The 24264-nt window shown below is 41.4% G+C and overlaps 1 long non-coding RNA gene across 2 annotated transcripts; it reads left to right on the forward strand.

The window, feature by feature from the left end:
- Positions 1–1995: 1995 nt before the first annotated feature.
- Positions 1996–8199, forward strand: LOC138957448 (uncharacterized). 2 transcript variants are annotated; one of them, XR_011453033.1, is made up of 2 exons: positions 1996–5258; positions 5299–8199. It is a non-coding gene; the product is annotated as an uncharacterized lncRNA (long non-coding RNA). The 2 variants fall into 2 exon arrangements; XR_011453034.1 differs by having other exon boundaries at positions 1996–5254.
- Positions 8200–24264: the final 16065 nt, after the last annotated feature.

Consider the following 24264-nt stretch of genomic DNA (forward strand, 5'->3'; position numbering starts at 1 on the left):
TTCCTCAGGAAGAAGAGCCTCTGGTTTGCCCGCTTGCACACGGCGTCCACGTTTGGCGACCAGTCGAGCTGGTTGTCGATGATGGTGCCCAGATACTTGTAGGTATCCACCATCTCGACTGGTTCGCCCTTGATGATGATGGGGTCGACGGCGGACTTGGTTCGTCGGAAGTCCATGATGAGTTCCTTCGTCTTGCTCACGTTGAGCTCCAGGAAGTTGTCGTCGCACCACTGCACCAGCTCCTCCACTGCGTGTCTGTACGCCGATTCGTCGTTCTTCAGGATGAGACCTGACAGGGATGTGTCGTCTGCAAACTTCAGCAGCAGGTTGACAAGATCCCTGAGGCGACAGTCGGCGGTGTACAGCGTGAAGAGCGTGGGAGACAGCACGCAGCCTTGGGGGGCGCCTGTATTGGTGGCGACAGCCTCGGACAAGACTTGTCCAATACGGACCCGCTGGGTTCGCTTCGTAAGGAAGCTGAAGACCCAACTGATCAGCACTGGATTGACGTCGAACTCCAGCAGCTTCCTCATCATGAGATGAGGCTGGATGGTGTTGAAGGCGCTGCTGAAGTCGATGAACAGGACCCTGGCGTAAGAGGAGGGCTTCTCCAGGTGGGCGGAGACGTTGTGGATGAGGGTCAGGATCGCATCTTCAGTACTCCGGTTGCGGGTGTATGCAAACTGAAGAGGATCCTGATGGTCCTCTGTCTCCAACCTCAGCCTCCGAAGGACCAACTTCTCAGCGCACTTGAAGGGGATGGAGGTGAGCGCTACGGGCCTGTAGTCGTTCAATGTCAAGGGATTGGGCTTCTTGGGTACAGGAACAATGATGGAGCTCTTCCAGATTGCAGGGATGGTATGTTCGTCGAGGGACCTCTGGAAGAGCTCGCGGTAGACAGGGGCAAGGGAGTCTCCGCATTCCCGTAGAAGCCTGCCAGTGATGTTGTCTGGGCCTGCGGCACTGCGTGCCTTGACCTTCTTGAAGGTCGACCGGACTTCGTCGGTGGTGATGATGATGGGCGTGGACGGGCGGCTGAGCACCTCCTCCATGACTTTCCGTTGTTCTTCGCTGAAGTCACGCTGATCGAACCGGGCATAGAAAGTGTTCAGCTCGTCTGCCAGCTTCACTTCATCCGTCGTCTTGAGTGGGACTTTCTTCGGCTTGTAGCCAGTGATGGTCTGGACGTCCTGCCAGTACTGCCTGGAGTTGCCCTCTCTGAAGTTATTCTCCAGCTTGGTCGCGAAGCGACGTTTGTCCTCTCTGATCTGCTTGGTAAGTTGCCGCTGGACAGCCTTCACCTCGTCGCGGTCACCGCTCTTGAACGCCTACCCTTTCCTGTAGAGCAGCCTCTTCAAACCCGGTGTTACCCAAGGCTTGGTGTTGGGGTAGACTGTGCAGGACTTGGTCTCAAGAACAGTGTCCGCGCAGAAGGCGATGTACGCCGAGGTGACGTCGGCTGTCGCATCGAGGCTGGGATCAGAGAAGATGCTCCAGTCTGTAGACTCAAAGCAGCCGCTAAGAGCCTCTGACGAGTCACTGGTCCACTTCTTCACCTCTCTCACGATGGGCTTCTCCCGCTTCAGACGCTGTCGGTACGTGGGCACCAGCTGCACCATGTTGTGGGGGCTCCTGCCGAGGCCAGGGAGTGGCTTGGAGCTGTAGGCGCCGCGGATGTTGCCGTAGCACAGGTCGATGGTCTTGGTCTTGTGAGTCAGACACGTGACGTACTGCTTGAAGTGGGGGAGCGCTCGATTCAGCTTGCAGTGGTTGAAGTCCCCGAGCACAAGGCAAGGGGCGTCGGGGGACTGCGAAGCCAACCTGTGCACAACCTCCGCCACCTTGGAGCAGGCCACCTTCGCATCTGCCTTGGGGTGAATGTACAGTACGGTCACGAAGAGTTGGTTGAACTCCCGTGGGAGGTAGAAGGGCCGGAGGGCAACAGTTAAAAGTTCAATGTCCTCACAGCAGACCTTCTCCTTGACGGTGATACGCAAGCTAGCTAAACAAAACAACATGTTCTGGGTAGATAACTGATTCGACTTCCTTCTCGTATGTACAAAGAGCAGTTTTACCTATTGGGAATGTTCTTCGATTTTTAATATGTTCTTTCCGTTTTTGAGGGTACCCTTATTCAATCGGTAGTAACGTGATCCGTTTGAAAGAAATCTTCAATCCGAAAGGTGATCCAGATAGTCAAGTCAACCGCCTCAACTAGCATAACAAATTTGAATGAAATGAAACGGGATTTAATGCTTTAATTTGGGCGCAAAATTTGTCGCAATTATTTTTTCACAAAGTCTCTTTTTACATTTAGTCAAGTTTTGACTAAATGTTTTAACATAGAGGGGGAATCGAGACGAGGGTCGTGGTGTATGTGTGTCTGTGTGTGTGTGTGTGTGTGTGTGTCTGTCTGTGTGTGTGTGTAGAGCGATTCAGAGTAAACTACTGGACCGATCTTTATGACATTTTACATGAGAGTTTCTGGGTATGATATCCCCAGACATATTTCTCATTTTTTGGATACATGTCTTTGATGACGTCATATCCGGCTTTTTGTAAAGGTTGAGGCGGCACTGTCAAACCCTCATTTTTCAATAAAATTGATTGAAATTTTGGCCAAGCAATCTTCGACAAAGGCCGGACTTTGGTATTGCATATCAGCTTGGAGGCTTAAAAAATAATTAATTACTTCCTTTGGTCATTAAAAATCTGAAAATTGTAATTACAATTAATTTTTTATAAAACGATCTAAAATTACGTTCATCTTATTCTTCATTATTTCCTGATTCCAAAAACATATAAATATGTTATATTCGGATTAAAAACAAGCTCTGAAAATTAAAAATATAAAAATTATGATTAAAATTAAATTTCCAAAATCGATTTAAAAACAATTTTATCTTATTCCTTGTCGGTTCCTGATTCCAAAAACATATAGATATGATATGTTTGGATTAAAAACACGCTCAGAAAGTTTAAACGAAGAGAGGTACAGAAAAGCGTGCTATGCAGCACAGCGCAACCACTACCGCGCTAAACAAGGCTCGTCAATTTCACTGCCTTCTACGGAATACTGTCTTTGTGAAAAAATGCAGTGCGTTCAGTTTCATTTTGTGAGTTCCACATCTTGACTAAATGTAGTAATTTCGCCTTACGCGACTTGTTTATATAATGTTATTTGTTTGACAGAAACCACTGGATGATTTTGGGTATTGTGAAGTTCTGGCTATTTCGGTAAAACAGATATGTACGTAAGCGGTTACAGTATATTGAGAAACGAATTTCTTGATGAAATTCTGACTGTTTCGCAAAATTCATTTAGAAAGGGAATTGAGGAAAAGATACATGCCTTGTCTCAGTGAATATTAAAAATAATGGTCGAAGTTTAGCGGATCATGAAAAATGCGAGCTTCAGTGTTTTTGTGCTAAAGTTGGATCGAATCCTATTCACTCGACCAGTCTACTTGCTCAGTCGATTGATTAATGCGCAGTTGTATAGTTCCGTGAAAATCATTCAATTCTGTTTACACTTCATGTCAGTTTCCCTGTTTTGGATTTAAATCAAGAACACAGTTATGTTATTATTCTGCTGTGGCGGTAAAGACAGATAGAGTGTGTTCAGTTCATGTTTTGGTATCGCAAAGGAAATTTTCTTTCGTCGAATTGAATAGCTGACGAACATTTGTACCCGTGTTCCAACGTTAAATACTGTATGAAGTTCGGTATTCTGGGGCAAAACAGTGTATGAAACTGCTTTATGTTCTTGAAATTGATGGGGTTTGTGCATTTGGTTGCGTGTGGTCTGTTTATAAAATGAAAATATTGTTGAAAACTGACCGTAGGATTGCAGTCTTTTGTCCACGCAGCTGAGCGTACAGAAATTAGATAGGTGAACTACTCTTGTCGCAAGACAAAGTATGAGAGGTACTTGCCTTGGGAATTTGCTTGCATTGATCAGAGATCTGAAGCGAGTGTCTTTGCACTAATCGGTAGATTTGGATTCAGAAAACAACCGAACTCATGGATTTTATATGGAGATTCATGTGTTTAAGCCTGTAGTTGTTAATTTAAATGCGGTATGTTTGTATTGTTTGCTCCAGAGATGTATATTTCGTACACTAAAGCGTTTGGAACTTTTCATTCACAAAAGTAGTGCACACAGAGTATAGCTCCTCAACCAATGAGCTATCGAGGATTCAGGCCTGTATTTCCACTAACAGATAATGCCAACGTTGGTTGTTTTGATAAAATAGTTGTCTGTTGTGAATATTTGCCTTTTATTGACAATTGTCTTTTGCTTCGGCAGTAAACGCTGAAGATAGAAAAAGTGAAGCAAAGGATTATTTTTTTTCAGCTGGTGGTAAACATCATTTTGTACAAAGTATTGACGATGAACATGTTTTTGCAGTTGATAAGCGCTTAAATAAGTTAATAACGAATCTGATTGTACTTTGCAAACTGTTTTTGATGAATTGACAAGAAATGTATGAAATATGATATTGGAAGCTGCATGCAAAAAGGATATGATGAGAAAACAAATTCGCAACATTCAACAAAAATATCTTGACGCAGTATATCGGTTGGGGCGGAGAGAGAAGAGACAGGGAGCAATGCCGAGAGACGTGATGGTTCTCTTCATCTCAAGGAAAGTCAGAGACGAAAGCTGAAAACATCGCCAAACACAAGAAAATTGCCCATCATCGTCGAAGACTTGACAAAGAATACATACCAGCTCTACATTTACGCGCGACTGTCCCCAGTTACCAGCTATGTCACCAGCCAGGGGAAAGGTGTTGGTGAAGGCGAAGAACGGAAGGATCATCCACGTACCATCAAGACGCGATCTCGACGACCGGCGTCGGACCTCAACACCACGTCATATTCACTCCGCCTCCGTGAGAACTGGTGAAGAGACTGACGACTCCAACGACAACATGAGAAAATGAGCTCTAGCTTTGTTGTGATGGTGTTGACACTATATTTGCCCAATTGAGTCTAACTACCTGATGGCTAATCTACTGTGATACCTGTGATAACTGATGATGATTACTGTTATTGGTTTTTATGTGTTTGGTTGGTCTCTTCTTTGGTAGTGCAATAGCGTTAATTATGGATTGTTGTTATCATCATTTACATAAAAACTTATCTGTTAATCCAAACAATGATATAATTACTGTGATGTTCTTAACTACACTTTAACATGGAATGTATGTATGTATGTATGTATGTATGTATGTATGTATGTATGTATGTATGTATGTATGTATGTATGTATGTATGTATGTATGTATGTAGGTATGTATGTAGGCATGTATGCATGTGTATTGGTGTGTCGGTGTGTCAGGTGTGCAAGAAAAAAGGGTATTTTTATATCATGGGTTTTATGAATTTTCTTCTTTTATTCTTTTATAGTTATTAATTAATGACCTATATGTGCTGATGACTAATTTAATTTCCTTTGTTGGATCAATAAAATGTTATGAGTTATGAGTTATGAACATGAGTGACACCGGCACAGACGATTTCCAGTGACACGATTGTAGAGTAAGGATATCGATTCTCACGCTTTTTGAACAAATAGTGACAAAACTCCTCTGAGCTTACCACAATGTCGTGACGAGGCAAATAGCAACTTTAACTTGTGTGATGCCCCCTTGACCTGTTTCTACAGTGGCACACATTCAGTCTCTGATGCAGTCAACTATGTGTGATGGTGTGGACTTATGTTTCTGGAGCAGTTCATGGAGTAATTAGCTGTCCTTTTTTTCTGCAGAACCGGTGGTATATTCACAAACGAACATTTTTGTCTTTTGTTTATTTTCGTGAGTGTTTTTGTTTGTTGGTATGTGTTATGTTGTATGCGCTCACTCGTTGTGCTTGTTATGCTTGTTGTAAATACTGTACTGTGTCTCAAGAGTTATCCTGCTGGATGGAAGATAAACTGGGAGTGCAGGATAATTTGTTTCATGTCCTGGTTGGTGACTGCCACATGATGTTATTGTTACCTTGTTTTTCAGATGTTGCCAGGAACATTCTTGACTTTTGTCAGTAACCTTTTTTCCCCCGTTCAAACCAACAAGTGCAGCAGATGGTGTTGGTATTCTTGCTGCTTGTAAATCTTGTCTTCGCCAGCGTGATTTCATAAATAATATGTACCATACATCTGCATTTTGACTGCGCAACAGTCTTTAAGATACATGTAGCAGTTATGGTTGGCAGTCAGAATGGTATATATATATTTTTTTTTTAGAAAAGATCGAAAACTTTTCGAGTTATAAGCCTGTGACTAAGGTGACCCTTACACTGTTACCAGGCCCCCCCCCCCCCCCCCCCCGGACTTATAGTATGCCTAGTGCAGAACCGCGCGAGGTGACATGCGACTCATTCCGTGGTGGAGGGTCACACATAATTTGGGAATGTGAACGGTTTATATGAGTATATGAAACGCATGGATTTGTTAGCATATATATTGTACAATTTATTTTTTACGGGAGACCCATCTAAAAACTGAGGCCGAAAACTTTTTGCGCTCAGCTGGGGGTTACAATGTATGGTTAGCAGTAAGAGAAACAAATAAGAATGGAGTAGCTATATTATTTAATTATAATTTTCTGTATGAAACGCATAATGTTAATCGGGATGATAATGGCTGTTATATCATTATGGATGTGGAGTTAAATTATATGAGTCACTCTTGTTAATATATATGGTCCCAGTGGTGGAGATCACCCTGAAGTTTTTGATGAAGCAATGTGTAAAGTCCAAACCATTGGAAATTATTTATTGATTATGGATGGAGATTGGAATGTATTTTTGTTATAAATGTGGAGAAAAGCGACTACAGGAATATTTTTGTCTTTTCTCCATATGCAATTTTCTTCTGAAAGTTCACAGAGTGAAGAAGAAGAGAAAGCGTAGAGAGCAGAATATATTATCTGAGTTAGTATTGAAACGGTGTGGAATTAAGATTCACACTCTAAAATCTCTAAAAATGTGCTTTTGTTAATAATACTTGTTACACACAGACGAACACACATACACACACACACACACACACACACACACACACACACACACACACACACACACACACACACACACACCCACACACACACACACACTCTCTTTCTCTCTCTCTCTCTCTCTTTTCTTTTCTGTAGCTTTTCTATCATTCTTTCTTTTACCCATGTATTCGATATAAATATGTATTCTGTATTCATTTGTTTAGTAGAATGTAGATTTTATGTTTATCATCTACACATGAGAAGCCTGTTGAATATACACTGTGTTTGATTGTGGTTAACTTGTAACTGCATACGGTTTTTGGTGTGACATGACTATTTTGCAAGGTAATAGTCAGAGGTTTGGCACTTTGTTCGCAGTGTTGATCATCAATGAGTGTTTGGTATCAAATGATGCGTCGTAGAATTTCCATTTTATTGATGTATTTCTTTGTAGCGTTTTTGATGTAGTTTTCTTAGTGCAGGAGTTTTTGTGTATTTTTGAGGGATTTTAACTGTAGCTTCTATGGAGGCTGACAGCAGCCTCGAAACTCTCCCCCCTCCCTCCCCATTTTGTTCTGTGGTCCCAGAGCGACGTTTTCATTGGTTCCTTAGCTGTGACGTCAGGGACAGTCATGGAAGGTATATAAGCTATTTGTTTTTGAGGTTCGGGGGAGTCTTGGCAACCAACCTGGCTTAAGTGTCTAAATGGTATACCGGACTTCCCACTTAGAGTTACAGCATTGCTTCTGTGCCTGTGGCAAAGGTTGTGGGAGGGTCCCAACCTTAGTACCGAACGGTTGTGGGAGGGTCCCAACCTAGTACAAAGTATTTGTTGTCATCTCTAAGTTGTCCTCCGGGGTCTGAGCAACCAACCTGGCTTAAGTGTCTAAATGGTATACCGGATTCCGCCCTGTGGACTGAACTAACAGGGTTAAAAACAAACGTTCCGCAGTCCCAGGTTACCACACGGCGAGTAAAGTGGCGTCGCTTTACTCTTTTACTTTATTTTCACTCAGGCCCCGAACCCCTGGCCAAATTTTCAGCCATTTTAGGACTTAATATTTTTGTAAGGAGTAGGAAAATTACAGGAATAGAGTGAACCAATGTACAGATATACTTTCTGAAAAGAACCTACGCCTTGTATTGAATTGTTTTCATGATTTGTTTTGATTCAATACAATTTTGAACTTCACCTGCCTCTTCTTGAGTTTATATTTTGTGTGTCTGTTTGTCCTGTCGTGTGATTGCCATCCTGACAAATGAGACAGTGACAAAAGGTCAGGTGTCATGTCTACTGTCCCGAATGACACACGATTGCTGACATTTCACCATTGCCAAAAGAATAAACATATAAGAAATAGGTAGAACATGAATGTGAAACCTGACTTTGATTGTTGATCAGTATGTTCTATACCACTAACAAATAATCTACTTACGCATAGCTGTTTGGCAAATATATGTTGCATGGGACACACTAACATGAAAGTGGAAGATGTTTTCCCTCTAGAGAAACTACATATCAAGTTACAATTTTTGTGCTCTTCCATTCCAGTTGGCAATCAATTGTTAACGCATGTTATTAGAAAAAATAGAACGAAAACAGATTAGATAGAATGAAAAATGTACTGGTGATGTCATTTGGGACATACTGACATGAAAACGTCACCTTTTGTCATTGTCTCACATGACCTTCAAACACGTATAACATCTAAGACACAGACACAGACAGTTAGAGTTAATGTGAAGCTAAGACCGCTCGGCTTTACATAAAAAGTTGGATGTATGCAATTATGTCAGTGATGTTAATCGCCCCAAGTCAAGGTTGAATATTAAGGATTTGATGTTACGACATGAATTGATTGATGTATGGCGAGAACTGAATCCTGAGAAAAGGAGATATACGTACTACAGTACATGGCGTCGTTTTGATACTGTAAAACAAGCCCGTCTTGATTTTTGTTTGTTTTTGTTTTTGTTTTTTTGTTGTTGTGTCAGAACACTTAATGAACAGACTTAATGTAATGAGTATAGGCTCCAGTAGACCGGCACGGTTGGCCTAGTGGTAAGGCGTCCGCCCCGTGATCGGGAGATCGTGAGTTCGAACCCCGGCCGGGTCATACCTAAGAGTTTAAAATTGGTAATCTAGTGGCTGCTCCGCCTGGCGTCTGGCATTATGGGGTTAGTGCTAGGACTGGTTGGTCCGGTGTCAGAATAATGTGACTGGGTGAGACATGAAGCCTGTGCTGTGACTTCTGTCTTGTGTGTGGCGCACGTTATATTATGTCAAAGAAGCACCACCCTGATATGGCCCTTCGTGGTCGGCTGGGCGTTAAGCCAACAAACAAACAAAAATAGGCTCCAGTTACCGATCAGACCATTGCCCAGTGTATATTTCATTTGAATCTGAACAGAAACCTAGGGGTAAACTCTACTGGAAATTTAACAACTCCTTCTTGCGTAATAAGGAGTATGTTGATATTATTAAACAAGTAATATTTGATATTAAAAAACAGTATGCACAGATTGATGATTTGGATGGTATTGAGAATGTTTTGAATTGTAACCTACAATTTGAAATAACCGACTTGTTGTTTTTGAAGGTACTCCTTATGGAGATACGCAGTAAAACTATTTCATATGCCTCCTATAAAAAGAAATAACAAGTCGCGTAAGGCGAAAATACAACATTTAGTCAAGTAGCTGTCGAACTCACAGAACGAAACTGAGCCCAACGCAACGCAGCAAGACCGTATACTCGTAGCATCGTCACTCCACCGCCCATGGCAAAGGCAGTGCCAGTGAAATTGACAAGAAGAGCGGGGTAGTAGTTGCGCTTAGAAGGATAGCACGCTTTTCTGTACCTCTCTTCGTTTTAACTTTCTGAGCGTGTTTTTAATCCAAACATATCATATCTATATGATTTTGGAATCAGGAACCGACAAGGAATAAGATGAAAGTGTTTTTAAATTAATTTCGTTAAAAAAATTTTGATAAACATTTTTATATATTTAATTTTCAGAGCTTGTTGTTAATCCAAATATAATATATTTATATGTTTTTGGAATCAGCAAAGGATGGAGAATAAGATGAACGTAAATTTGGATCGTTTTATAAAATTTTTTATTTTATTTTTTACAATTTTCCGATTTTTAATGACCAATGTCATTAATTGATTTTTAAGCCACCAAGCTGAAATGCAATACCGAAGTCCGGGCTTTGTCGAACATTACTTGACCAAAATTTCAACCAATTTGGTTGAAAAATGAGGGCGTGACAGTGCCGCCTCAACTTTCACGAAAAGCCGGATATGACGTCATCAAAGACATTTATCAAAAAAATGAAAAAAACGTGTGAGGATATCATATCCAGGAACTCTCATGTCAAATTTCATAAAGATCGGTCCAGTAGTTTAGTCTGAATCGCTCTACACACACACACAGACAGATACACACACACACACACACGCACATACACCACGACCCTCGTCTCGATTTCCCCCTCTACGTTAAAACATTTAGTCAAAACTTCACTAAATGTAAAAACGAGAAAAAGAAGACAATTTGATAAGAGAAATACAATTTTTGGAATTCACATTTAGGGTTTAAAATGTAATCATTCTTGGGGTTAAACAAAGACAGTTATTACAACTTCGGGTGCACAAATGCAAAGGAATGGCTGTAAGATCAAAGGTCATACTCGTATGGATCAATAAAACGAGAAAGTAAGTAAATATTTTTGTGATTTGGAAAATCGACATTTTTGTTTTAAAGCAATGAATTATGTTGAAACAGATGAAGGAAAGATGTTATATAACCAGGAAGATATTAGATATGAAGATATTTCAACAGTTTTATGATGATTTATATACAGAAAGGAATGTAGAGGATATTGATTTTAGTTTTTTTAATGCTTCCAAATTATCTCGAAAGGAAAGTATGATGCTCGAGGGCATAATTACAGAAGCTGAAGCCTTAAACAAAACAAAACAAAAAAAGTCCAGGTACAGATGGATTTACCACAGAGGTTTAAAAAAAATGTTTTGGAATGATATTGTCCGCTCAATAAATTATGGTTTTCAACAAGGATAGATGTCAATAACTCAGCGATAGGGAATGATTACATGTATTCCCAAAGTTGGTAAATAGCCCTGCAAATATCAGCCTCATTTGGAGGTGAACCCCGACAAAAATACTTACTGAGAACAATCATTTTTAAAGTAAAATTTTTCAAAATAAACTTAGAAATTTCAGTTTTACTGATACAACACAGGTTGAAATTCAGTTTCTGCCTACTTGTATTATTTCATTAATAAAACAAAAAATCCGAGTGCATGCTAGCAACTAGAGAGCCAGAATTGAAGCACACACAATTACCTTAAGGTGTAACAAGTAATGTGTTGTAATGATAGTGTTCTCTGTGAAATTGGATTACATTTTTCCTAGTTTACATTTATTTTATTTATTTTTATTTACGAGAATTTATATCGCGCACATATCTCACCACACAAGGCGACTCAAGGCGCATGTTACCTGTTAATGCCGTGTGAGATGGAATTTTTTTACACAATTCACATCGACCAGCAAAGCTCAAGCCTATTAGGGCGAGCATTCACCTTTCACGGCCTTTATTCCAAGTCACACGGGTATTTGATGGACATTTTTATCTATGCCTATACAATTTTGCCAGGAAATACCTTTTTGTCAATCGTGGGATCTTTAACGTGCACACCCCAATGTAGTGTACACGAAGGGACCTCGGTTTTTCGTGTCATCCGAAAGACTAGCACTTGAAACCACCACCTAGGTTAGGAAAGGGGGGAGAAAATTGCTAACCCCCTGACCCAGGTTCGAACTCGCAACCTCTCACTTCCGAGGCAAGTGCGTTTACCACTCGGCCACCCAGACATCTAATTATCTTCTTCTACTCCTAGCGTCTACTTGTCTAAGGCCAAAATCAACCGTTAACAGTGCCCAAAGGTTGTACTCACATTTGGAGAAACCACCTGGCTTTTACAGACATGTCTTTATTTGTTTGTACCCTGAAGGCGTGTTTGTTTACGTTACCTTTATACGTCACCCTACCTCCCTAAAACAAGTGACGTGTAAAACACAAGTTCCCTCAAAATGCCTTGGGATTAAGCATTATGTAAGCTTTAACTGATGACAAAATATATTATGTTTGATTAGTCAGACTTTTAACAGCCAGAGCGCACTCTGTTGTTTTGAAAAAAACGTCATACGTATGACGTCACAACAGGTTGCCATGAGTATATGCACACATTAAGCCCTCGGTAAGCACTCGCGCATGCTAACAATCAAAAACAACCCCGGTAGAAGCTGTTTCAAACCACATAGACATGAGAACAAGTATTTCTGTGTTATGGGAGAGGTTGAAGCTCAATTTCAGCCAGGAAACTGAGAACGGTGAATATAATTCAGACTCGTTGAAGATGAAGTCATAGAACAGCAGGTGCTTCACGCTGAATTAGAATTCCAACTCTCTTTGTATTCAGTGCTAGATTTTGTTGTGACAATTTAACACAATCCAAAACGATATTTGTTATGTACTTCGACATTCCCATAGGCGCTCTTTTAATTTAGTATTCCGGCTTTTTCTTTTATATCTCTCCTTTCTTGTCTAATGTCTCACAATTGTTTTCCTCTGTCTCTCTCTGGCCCTTTCTATTTTGATTTTTCTCTCTTCACGCTATTTCTAATTAACACGCACGCACGCACGCACGCGCACACACACACACACACACACACACACACGCACACACACCAGGGGCGGATCCAGGGGGGTTTCCGGACCCCCCCCCCTCCGTAGTCTAAAAATAAAGAGGAAGAAAAAAACAACATTTGAAAATAAAGAAAACTGATTGCACCCTTTTCCTTGATTTTTATCAACATTTTCCGGGAGGGGGGGGGGGGGGGGGGAGGCCCTAGGATCCGGCCTTTGTGTTTTCAGTTACGGTTTGAGAAAGTAGTTGGGTAATTTGTTGTGTCAGGTTACACCAGATCGGTCAATTGTCCTTGTTTTGATCCCAATTCGTCTTCTTAAATTTACTATTTGGAAGGTGTGTTGGGGAAGTTTCCTGGCTCAAATTGCACCAGATTGCTCAAATTTCTTTGTTTTTATCAACATTTTCCGGGGGGGGGGGGGGGGGCATGCCCCCGAACCTCCGGGGATTCGAACGCTTCGCGCCCTGACTCTTGCATCGGATTTTTACCTTGTAATGAATATTTATATTTGTGTAAAATCAAAGATTCACCCCTGTGCACATTTGTTTGGCTATCACGAAGAGACACTTTTTTAAACTTATTTTGGGAATGTAGGATTGTTAAAACCTTCTGGATTGAATGGAATAATGTATTACACAAAGAATGTTTGCATTTTGAACGATTGACATTTTGTAAAAGATTGGTAATATTTGGAGATGATGATAATTTAAACACTGATAATGTTTTAGATTTGATAATTATTTTGGCCAAATATCATATTTATCAATGTAAACTTAAGGGTTCAGCTCCGCTTTTGAGTGTTGTTTTGAAAATATTAAAACAAAGATATCATATTGACAAGAAATTGAATTTTATTAGAAATTGATATTTGGATTTTTTGTAAGACTGGTTACCCTATGCGAATATCTGTTAGGCCCTTATTAATGTACATTTACTTTTATTTAAGATTGTATTAATTGTAAGTGTTACCACCACCACCCCTTCCACTACGTCACGGCGGAGGGCTGACCGTGCACCCAAAAGCGGACTCAACCAGATGGGTATGTTTTGGGAGCTTGGGGCCTGCCGAACATAACAATTGATGTCAACAAGAAATATTCAAGGGCGCATTTTCTCTTCTCAGTCAAAATTCAACTATACCCTGAAGAGTGATGCACGAGCATTTCAGACGCTTGCCTCTGAAAAAAGAAATTCTCAGCCAAATTACGAACTCAAACTGGTCCTTTTTACATATAAATGTGTTAGTTGGTATCTTTTGATTATCAAAACTGCTTTGGCCGAGGATACTGGTGACAGTATCATTATTATGAACCCTACCCTAAATCCAGTAAAGACGTCATCCAAAATGTAAGTAAGTTTTGATTAAAAATAAATACAATACAATACAATACAATACAATAACTTTATTAATCTCTAAAAGAGAAATTGCATTGCTGAGCGTTTGTGTCCGTAATAATAACATACATAAAACATTCAAAATAAACATTTGTTCTTTGTCCTGAGAAAATACAGCACATTGGTTATCACATAAGAAAGTATATTAAAAATAAATTAACATGCATTCACCATCAACAATGCACAAACGAAAGTCAGCACCTTGCCGGTTATCACATATTGTCTAAGAGAGTAGAATAAGAGTATATAATCATGCAAAACAAAATCAACAATACTGAAACAATACAGAAACTGACCCCGTGCATCAGAGCGACAACACCAGCATCTACCGCCCCACCTGAGAATTGAAGATGTGAATTGCAGATGGAATGAACGAATTTCTGTAGCGTGTGGATCTTGCGGTTGGTTGTCTGAATCTGTTGCTCCTGTCTGTCCGTCTACTGTCAAATTCCGGTCTGAGTGGGTGCGAGTCGTCAGCCAAAATCTTCTGTACCTTGTCAGTCAGTCGTCGTTCATGTGTTGATGTGAAAATGTCCTGCTTCCTCCCAACCACCCCACTTGCTTTCCTGATGAATTTATCTAATCTATCCCTGTCTTGCTTGTTGATGTTGCCACCCCAACACACGGAGCCAAAGTACAACACACTATTGCACGTTGAAGTGTAAAACATCTGAAGGATTTCTTGTCTGATGTTAAAAGACCTGATTATTGTTGTTTGTCTTCAATTGATATATTTTTGTCAAGTATGATATTTGTACATAATATTTGTAATTATGAATGGATTTGAACCGTAAACTATGTCACTATGACCTTCCAATCTTCCTAACCCCCAGCCCAGTAAAGCGTGCCAGACGTGTCCTGAAAAAATGTCGCTTTGTGGTGCGAGTTCAGTGTGACATGCATAGTTTCCAGAACCCCATTTTTGACTTTCAAAGTTTATCTACATACATTTAGCAATGCAAGAGCAAAATATGGCAACTTAATGGTGCCTTTTGGTTTAATGCTATGGTATGATAAAAATGCTAGTGATGGTGTTTTACAGTTTGAAACAAAAAATAACAGAGGGGAGTAGTCTTCCTCAATCTGGTTCAGAGCATAATGTATTTCTATTTTAAGAGGTAGCATTATTTATGATAAGAGCTAGAGCCAATATAATGATGCTGAATATTTGAAAAATGAACTTTGTGACTCATCTGAGCAGCAAGAGAGCCTTTGTGATCGTCAGTGTAAGGCTTGCAGTCTTCAAGGCTATTCCTAGATGAACAACTTAACACTGCGTTCGTTTATTCGCCCGTTTCTTAAGCTAGAGCTTTTGAAACTCTACACGCGTCTAGCGCTATATGAATGCTTTACATATAGTTGACTCTCGCATTATTTAAAGGTCACAACAAGGTCATTACCAGGTAAAAACGAGGGAAAACCGAAGGAAAGTATCATTTTGTGCAACTGTTTGTCAGAAAGAGCTTTCAAATTCAATTGTTTTTAGGGATTAGCGCATCTCTAGACATGACAATCATCTGATTAACAGTCCTCAATTTTCAAGGTCACAACAAGGACATTACCAGATAAAACCGAGGGGAAAGAATAATACAAGTTATGCAGCCCAAAACACGGAGTCATCATCAGAAGACAAGTCAATTCCCCGCCGAATCAAAAGCAAAATGTGTGGTGTAATAGGTGTTTTCCTCTCTGGCGCACAATCTTTACATTGTTCGATCCCTTTCAGCGTGGTTTTTACAAGCCAAGAGTCCTTATATGGATGTTGCTCTCCTCACTCTAAGTGCAAAATTCTCACAATATTTGTTAGGTGAATGACTTAGTTGCAGGGTATACTAAATAATGACAAAAAGTGAGGTTTTCAGGTCTCAGTCGCAAATTATATAGTGCCAATTGTTTTTTGCTATTCTAGTGAATGTGTATATATATTTATTTCCTATTTTCATAAGATAATGACAAATAATTAAAATTCAGCTTCAGCATTTAGATTTTGTCCAGATATTTTGTGCAGTTAAATGTCACAACACACAACCTTTTAGTGTCTCATAAAGGGAAATACAAATGAACAGTCCCCACAATTGGGGTGCTGTACCATGAAACCCCTCTTTTAAAAACCTTTACAATTCAAGATCTCCCCTATCTTACGACCTTGCGTTTCAGATGTTTAGGTCATAACCTCTGCAAATTTACCTTCATTGTAAGACTTCTTGCTTTTTAAGACCTTATTTTCTCAGATTTTGGGGGGTCGTAAAAGGGGGTTCCACTGTATTCTAAAATATGAATTCTTGTTTACTGTTTAAACTACACCCATTTGCTCTTTGTAAATGAAGGATATTTTTCAGAGTGAGGGGATTATTTCTGCCTCCATAATAATCTTTATAATATATATGACACATTGGCGAGCAGATTCCATGATCATGCTAAAAATGTAGGAAGTCATAATTATGATGTTTAGTTTTTAAAATTGTGTATGCCTTGCAGTTCAAATTCATGTCTGCCTTCCTGTTCAATTGTTTAAAAATCAAGACAATCCCTGAGACACATTTTCCAACCACATGTTACACAGCAGTTCTGCTTGAAACATCAGAATCAATAGTATACCAAACAGGCCTTTTTGCGGTTTAGCACTTGACTACTGCTGCTTCAATACCACTTGTGCAGAAAAAAATTTAGAGATACAGTGGAGCCCTTCTTTTAAGATATATATAACAAACTCAATTAAAGAAAAGCAGTATGTCTTAGAATGGAGGTTATAAACAGAAATTTGAGAAAGTAATGTCTTAAGAGACAAATGTTTAGAAAAAAAAGGGGGGCGGGGTGGCAAACTTAGGGTTTTACTGTTCAATGCATGGGTAAACTGGGCATTCATTCCAAGTACCTAAAGATGTGTAACTGGCACTTTTGCTCATCATTAGTACTGGAACACATTTTCACACTGCTACTGGTCAGTGTGTCAGAATGCCAAGAATGTTGAAAGCCAATGCCTACAGGTAAATCCCCCCCCCCCACCACCACACACACCTTTTACTCACACCTGCACCCCATTACATAGATGAATAGATTACAAATACTATTTTTTTACTTTTTATTTTCACACGTTTTCTTGCATTTGGTTCATGTTTATTATTTGAAGTTTGAATCTGAATCAAGCGTCTTTAGTGATGGGTGATTTTCTGTTTATGCTTCAGGACTTCAAGGCACTGGTGCTTGATGACAGCAGGCTCCCACTGGCCCACACACAGAGAAGAGATTGGAGATGCCCTCGCCCTGCAAGAAGAAGAGGATGGAAATATCAATAAAGCAAAACGATACGTCCGCAACATTCACACAGCTTACATTGTGGACAGACATATTTGGCTATTTGGGTGAAGGTGTAAGAGTCGCCATGTGCAGTTGCTGTGTATGTGTCATAGGAATGACAATTTAGATCCAACTGGCCAGTACTCTGACTTTCGTCCTACTCCTAGTCGCCTGTATTGATGTACATTGTGGTGTTAAATGAAGTGCATTTCGTTGGGGGTTGGTGTAACCATACTCTGTATTTAGCACCGTTCTGAATTTGTGTATGTTTCATCTCTCAAAGCACATTGTTTTTTGCTTTTTTATGTACCATAAACTACCTTTTCAGCGCCCGCAGTACCTAGTTAACACCCATCCTCCAACATTTGGATCAGTGTCGTCAAGATATGTTGTGTGTTTTGTGTGTGTGTTTTTTTTTTTTTTAAATGATGTGCACAGTTCTGCACCCTGTAGTGACATTGTTTATTTAATACTCTGGTCACTGGAGTATCTGGATAGCCCTGTGAAAAGAAGATGGAGATGAGAGAGCGTCTTCAGAAGTTGAAGAGGTCTGCTTTTAGTGATATAAGGGAGCATGTGAAACGACCAGTGTTTGGTTACACCATTTCCCTCTGAAACATTTTATCTCTCTAAAAAAACAAAAAAAACTTACCCCTTTCTTCGACACATCGATGGATTAGATCAGTATCAATGACTGACTGACTGACTATTCACTTTGTGGTTTTTAGGATGTGTGTTCATGCACTCTCAGTGAAATAATTGTTTGTTAGGTTTTTAGTGTTTTTTTCTTCTGTTTAGACACTTGCATATCAGGCGAAAGATACTTACAGGGTGACTAATTGTGCACAGATACATCTCCTATTAAAATGTTCACACCAAGATACCAAATATCACCATTTCTAACGAGGAACTGATCCTGCACAGGCACAGTACCTAGTAAACGCCCCACCCCCTACTTTGGGCAAAATCTGTGCATAAAGCGGATGGACACTTAAAAGGCAGTTTACAGTACTAATATTGTTCCTCATTTTAATTTTTAGTCTCACTCTCAGTATAGTTACGTGCAGGTATTGGGATAATTGGAGTTACAGGTATATATACATGTGATTTCACTTGCAATTCTTTGCATAAAATAAACTCAAATGAGCAGACACAAAGGTGCACCTTCAATTATTGTGACTGTTGCTGTAAAACAATGTCCTTGGTAGATGGAGGGCATTGTGGGGACCAGATGTGTAGACCGTGGGATTAGATAGACTTGGGGGTTCTGGTTTGTAGAAAACTTCCCTGCTGCTCCGCCTTTTGGAGACAAACTTTATCTTCAGTTCAGTGATGTGTGCATAGGACTTTGCAACGTCAACCTCCACTGCAAACCATCTTTGTATTGTAGACACTATATTGTACCTGCAGAGAAAGATCACTTTTAGCTGTGCAGTGGAACCCTCATTTACAGCTCGTTGACATGTTGCAGCAAGCCAAGCCATATACCCTGTTGAAGTAACAAATCATGGGTGTGGGTTATTCACATCTTTTATATGATTGAAATGCAGAATTCTAAAACTTGTTTCTGAAAATGTGTACATTTGCATTTAAGATCTACATGGAATAAAACGGACAATTGAGTATGTTTTTGTGTGCGCATGTTGCTTAGTTTATTGATAATGATTGACTTTTGGTCAAGTTGTAACCACGAGTTTTGTAGCAAAGGTGCAATGATAAAAATAGACAGAAGATAATCAGATAATAAGACACTGGGCTGCAAATTGCTTTCAATTGTCATTGTATTTATCTGTAAAATCATCATGATTTCCATGGCTGCACAGGGTTCCACATCACGTAGAATTAAGGGTATAATACCCTTTGACCCTCCAAATCACGTACGAGATGCTCTCTGAAGAGGTATAAATACGTAACTGTTTTCTTCCAAAGAGGTAAAAAAAAACGTACGAGTCAAACGCTGAAAGGGTATATTATAGCCTTTGCTAGTTTACAAGCAACAGCACGCAGGCCGCCTGCTCTACTGAAACCACTAAAGTACACGCCGTGTTCGTGCCACTCCCCTGTCGACACTGACACGCCGTGAAGCAGAGGTTGCCTCCCTTGTCCTCAAACTGCGCGATATCTTTAGTTTAAACTGATCATCTCGATGGCACTGTTCGCTTTAGCCTATCCGGTGCTGTCGCCTGCTCAAAAAGATGCCTCGCAAAACGAAAGAATACACCGATTGTCACTCATACCCTGTGACAAATCTGGAAGGGCTATAAAAACCCTTGACTTTTTTCCTGAAAGTGAATGAATACCCTTGACTTTTGGGGTTGTGTGCAGGGGTGGATCAGTTCATTTTATGGGGGGGGGGGGGTTCCCAAAGTATATTGTGAAGATATGGGTGTGAAGGCGCTAAGTGCCGAGCTGACGGCGCGAAGCGCTAAGCTTGCTAGGGGGGTCCGGGGGCATGCCCCCCCGGAAAATTTTGAAAAAAAGGATGCAAAATGGTGCAATCTGGTGCATTCTGAGGATGATCATTACCAGTTTCAGGCAGCAGATTTTGTCACTGAATAATACCCTAAAAATTGAAACTCAACCCAAAAAAACACAATTTTTCTTTTGGCTGGGGGGGGGGGGGGGTTCCGGAAACCCCAGAACCCCCCCCCCCCCCCCCTCATCCGCCCCTGGTGTGGAACCCTGATGGCATGTATAATGCAGTGGAACCCCCCTTTCAAGACCCCAAATTTAAAACTCACTCCTTTTTAAACAGGGGTGTTGCTAGACATTTTCATGTTGGGACATTTGGCCGAAACTGTCAGAAAGCTTTAGGACATCTTGGAAAATGTTCCTCTATTATTTTGGCTCATCCAAAGTCACCGCAACATTGAAGCACAAGACTCAAGAGGGGAACACCAATACATACAATCATTTTCTTGGGAACACAGATTACAGGGGCGGAGCAGTTAAGCCAGAGGGGGGGGGGGGGGGGATACAACCTGGGGTCTAGGGTCCCGTTGGGGGGGGGGGGGGGGGGGCCCTGAATCTGTAGAATTTTAGCTATTTTATAAACAATTTGTGGCTTATCCTTGATTTTGAACATGATCAACTGGTGTCAGCAGCCACTCATTATTTCTTTTAACGTTAGTATTAAATAATGGCAATTTATCTTCACTGATATCTGCTCCCGACATCATAATAGTATGGTTAGAAGGAAGACATGTCGCATACTGTGACAATTAAACAGTTAACTCTTCCCCCGGCTTTACAGACAGAAAAAAAAAAATTCACTGACAGAATTAATTTTTTTGTTGGGGGTGGGGGGGGGGGAACCGGAACCCCAGTAACACCCCCCCCCCCTAATCCGCCCCTGGATTATATGTTGCTTACTGCAACTGAAACAATCAGCTTTGCTGATTTCACTACATCAGACACCAGTTCTCTGAAACTTTTTCAAACCTTTAACTTTAATTTCTTGAAAGTAAAACTCTTCCAATCTTGTGCTAATCTTGACAAGCCTTGGGAAACATGACTGGTAAAACACCAATACAAAACCGTGTAAGGTGAGCCATTTTGCTTGGAAACCACGATTTGGAGCGAAAGTGAGAGATGTGAAGGATGCTTTAAATAGGAAATAATTACTCTTTGTTGTCATTGGTTATTACTGTTTGATCTTGTTGTTGTCTTTGTCGTTTGTTAATGAGTGGTATGTGTATTTATGTTATGTATAATTGATTTGTTGTAAGAAACGTCCTTAATCTACTGTTCGTGTCAACTTGTGTTTGGTAGTCGAAAGAGTAAGATTGTTTTGAGTCGTGGATGACAGACTGCGTGCGTGTTTTGTGCATGTGTGCGTGACAAATGGGGGCTCGTCCGGGATAAAATTTATTATTACATCGTCACCTATGATTTTGCTCTATTCGTCTGTTTGTTTGTACCGTCTTGTCATGTTTGATTTTTGGCTAGTTTGATGATTGAATAACTTGCTTGTACGTGCTAAGGCTTAACCTGATTTTCACAGCGGGCACCTGTGATACTAGCCGGTGCAGGATACATGTCTCAACGTTGTTTATAGCATTTTGCCCTGTCATGTTGTAACTTATCTGGAAATGTTGTAGATTGAGATGTTTCGCTTCAGAATTTTGTTGTGAAGTAGTTCGGTTGCTTTTTCATAGTTGGCGACTTAACTATTTTACATTTGTTGTGAGAAATCATGTCGGGATCCAAATCTCGCAATGCCGCTCTGGCAAGTTTTTCTACCCCTGATCATGGTAATTCTCCACCCCGTATGACACTTACCACGCCAAAGCATCTGGATGGAGCTGCTGTTGATCCTATTGAAAAATCCAGTTCCTTCACGTCAGCTCAAGAAATTATAGCCGCTAGGGGACGTGCTTTGGGCGTTCGATCAGGGGCTACTTTAGCTAAATACGTTCAAGAAGAAGAGGAAGCTCAAATGAGAAAACAAGCAGCTCAACGAAGACTACTTCAAGAAGAAGAGGAAGCTCAACTGAGAAAACAAGCAGCTCAACGAAAACTACTTCAAGAAGAAGAGGAAGCTCAACTGAGAAAAGAAGAAGCTCAACTAAGAAAAGAAGAAGCTCAACGAAGACTTCAGAGGGAGGAACAGGATGCTCAACGAAGACTTCAGAGGGAGGAAGAAGAAATCCGAAGAAAAGTACTTCCAGAAGAGGAAGAAAACGACCGCCGCCGACGTCTAGCTGAACTGGAAGAAGAAAAAGTTCGTGCAGAGATAGAAAAGACTAGGAGAGAAGAGACTACTTCAAGTTCTCGTAGTAGGGCTATTGAACCAGTTCGTCTGAAAATAGATCCATTTGATGAAGCCAAAGAGGATCTCGATACCTTCCTAGGACGATTCGAGAGAGCAGCAACTCTCAGTGGCTGGGACAGGGAGAGTGACTGGGGAGCTCGACTGGGAGCCCTCCTAAAGGGGTTTGCAGCCGATGTTTATTTAGAACTGCCAACTGAGGATGCGGGAAACTTTGATGTCATTGTGGACGCCCTTAGAGGATCTTTTCGCTGGACGGCTGACTCGTATCGTTCTAAGTTTCGATTCGCGGCAAAAAGGGGAGAGGAGACTTTTATACAGTTTGCTACCCGCCTTCGTATTTGGTTTGAACGGTGGAGGAAAGCCGCGAAGAAAGAGGACACCTATGCGGGAATCCGAGACCTTCTACTGATGGAACACCTGATGGACCATGTATCTGGGGACCTTGCGGATTTCATCCGGCAGCGCGAACCGGCGAACGTCACTGAGGCCGCCGAACTAGCTGAGAGGTTTGCTGCATCAAAAAGAGCCAGGAAAAACCCGGTTACTGCGACTGGTCGAGTCGAGAAGAACACGGAGGACATTGAAAACCCTGAGGAAGACTCTGCCCCAGTTAGTCCCGTCCACCCCAACGGCCTTTTTCCCAAGGGAAATTGCTACGGTTGCGGTAAAAAGGGACACATCCGTAGGAATTGTCCGCATTCAGCATCGTCCTTCAACGTGAGGACCGTCACCAACGTGAGAACAGAGTTGTAACGACGCCAGGAACCACTGCTACCACGTCAGAGTTACCTACCCTTTGTGACCCATGTAGCAAACTTTCGTACACTCCATTATGCACGGTCAGTATCGATGGATCACAAGTATCTGCTCTTCGTGACACAGGCGCCGACGGACTGGTCATTGACTCCTCACTGGTAAAAGACTGTAACCTCAAGCAGGGAAGTCAAACTATTCCTTTCGCAGCAGGGAACGTTCAGAAGACTTGTCCTACTACGATCGTACATTTAGAGTCACCATTCTTCTCAGGAAACGTTGTCGCTATTGTGGCTGACCAGCTAACATACCCCGTACTCATCGGAAACCGGATCGTCCAGCCTAGAGGAGAAACCCTTGAAGTTCCTGTGTACCGGGCGAAAGCTCAACCTGTCAAGATAGCCACCATTACCCGAGTCCAAAATACGCGAGAAAAAGAACCTCCTAAAACCCTACGGATGAAGGACTCTGGTCTAGGTGTTACCAGAGAGGAATTGATCCAGCTACAGACGCTTGACCCACCTTTGTCCAGGGTGCGGGAGCTGGCCAAAGGGAGGAACCCTACACCATCCGGGAAGAAAGGAAAGGTGAAATTCCTTTGGAAACAGGGCGTCCTACATCGCCTTTTCATAACCACGGAGAAGACCTTCAGTCAGGTGGTGGTGCCCGAGACTCTTCGTTCGGGTATTTTGAGACGATACCACAATGTTCCTAAGACTGGTCATCTTGAGACAAAGAAAACTAAGAATAGACTATGGCATTCGTTTTACTGGCCAGGGATGGGGGGCGACATCAGACGATATGTGCAATCCTGTGATGCCTGCCAACGAGCGTTACCCAAAGGAAGGATACCCAAAGCCCACCTTGGAAAGATGCCCCTCGTGGATGAATCGTTCAGAAGAATCGCTGTCGACCGTGTTGGCACATTGACAGTCTCAGAGAGAGAGAATCGCTACAGACTGATCACCAGTCCCTTCAACCTCTAAAGAAGACCAAGATGACGAACGGAAGCTTGATTCGCTGGGCCCTGTTGTTCCAGACATTCACGTTCCGCATCAGAGAAATCCGAGGACGCGACAATGTCGGAGCAGACTATTACAGCCGCATTGTGTGGATTTTTTGTGACGAACCGTAGTTCGGTTTGAGTAGGGGGGTTTGTCACAAGCGGCTTTAATATTAGCATACTTTTATGCTGTGGGGTTAAAGGTATTGTATTGGAGCGCCTGTGTTCCTCTATTTCGCCTGTCACAGGTAGACGCTGGTTAACTTCAGGTGTCTCGTGCAGCTCGTGCTCAGG

The sequence above is a fragment of the Littorina saxatilis genome, unplaced genomic scaffold (genome assembly GCF_037325665.1).
Source record: "Littorina saxatilis isolate snail1 unplaced genomic scaffold, US_GU_Lsax_2.0 scaffold_282, whole genome shotgun sequence".
Taxonomy (NCBI): Eukaryota; Metazoa; Mollusca; class Gastropoda; order Littorinimorpha; family Littorinidae; genus Littorina; species Littorina saxatilis.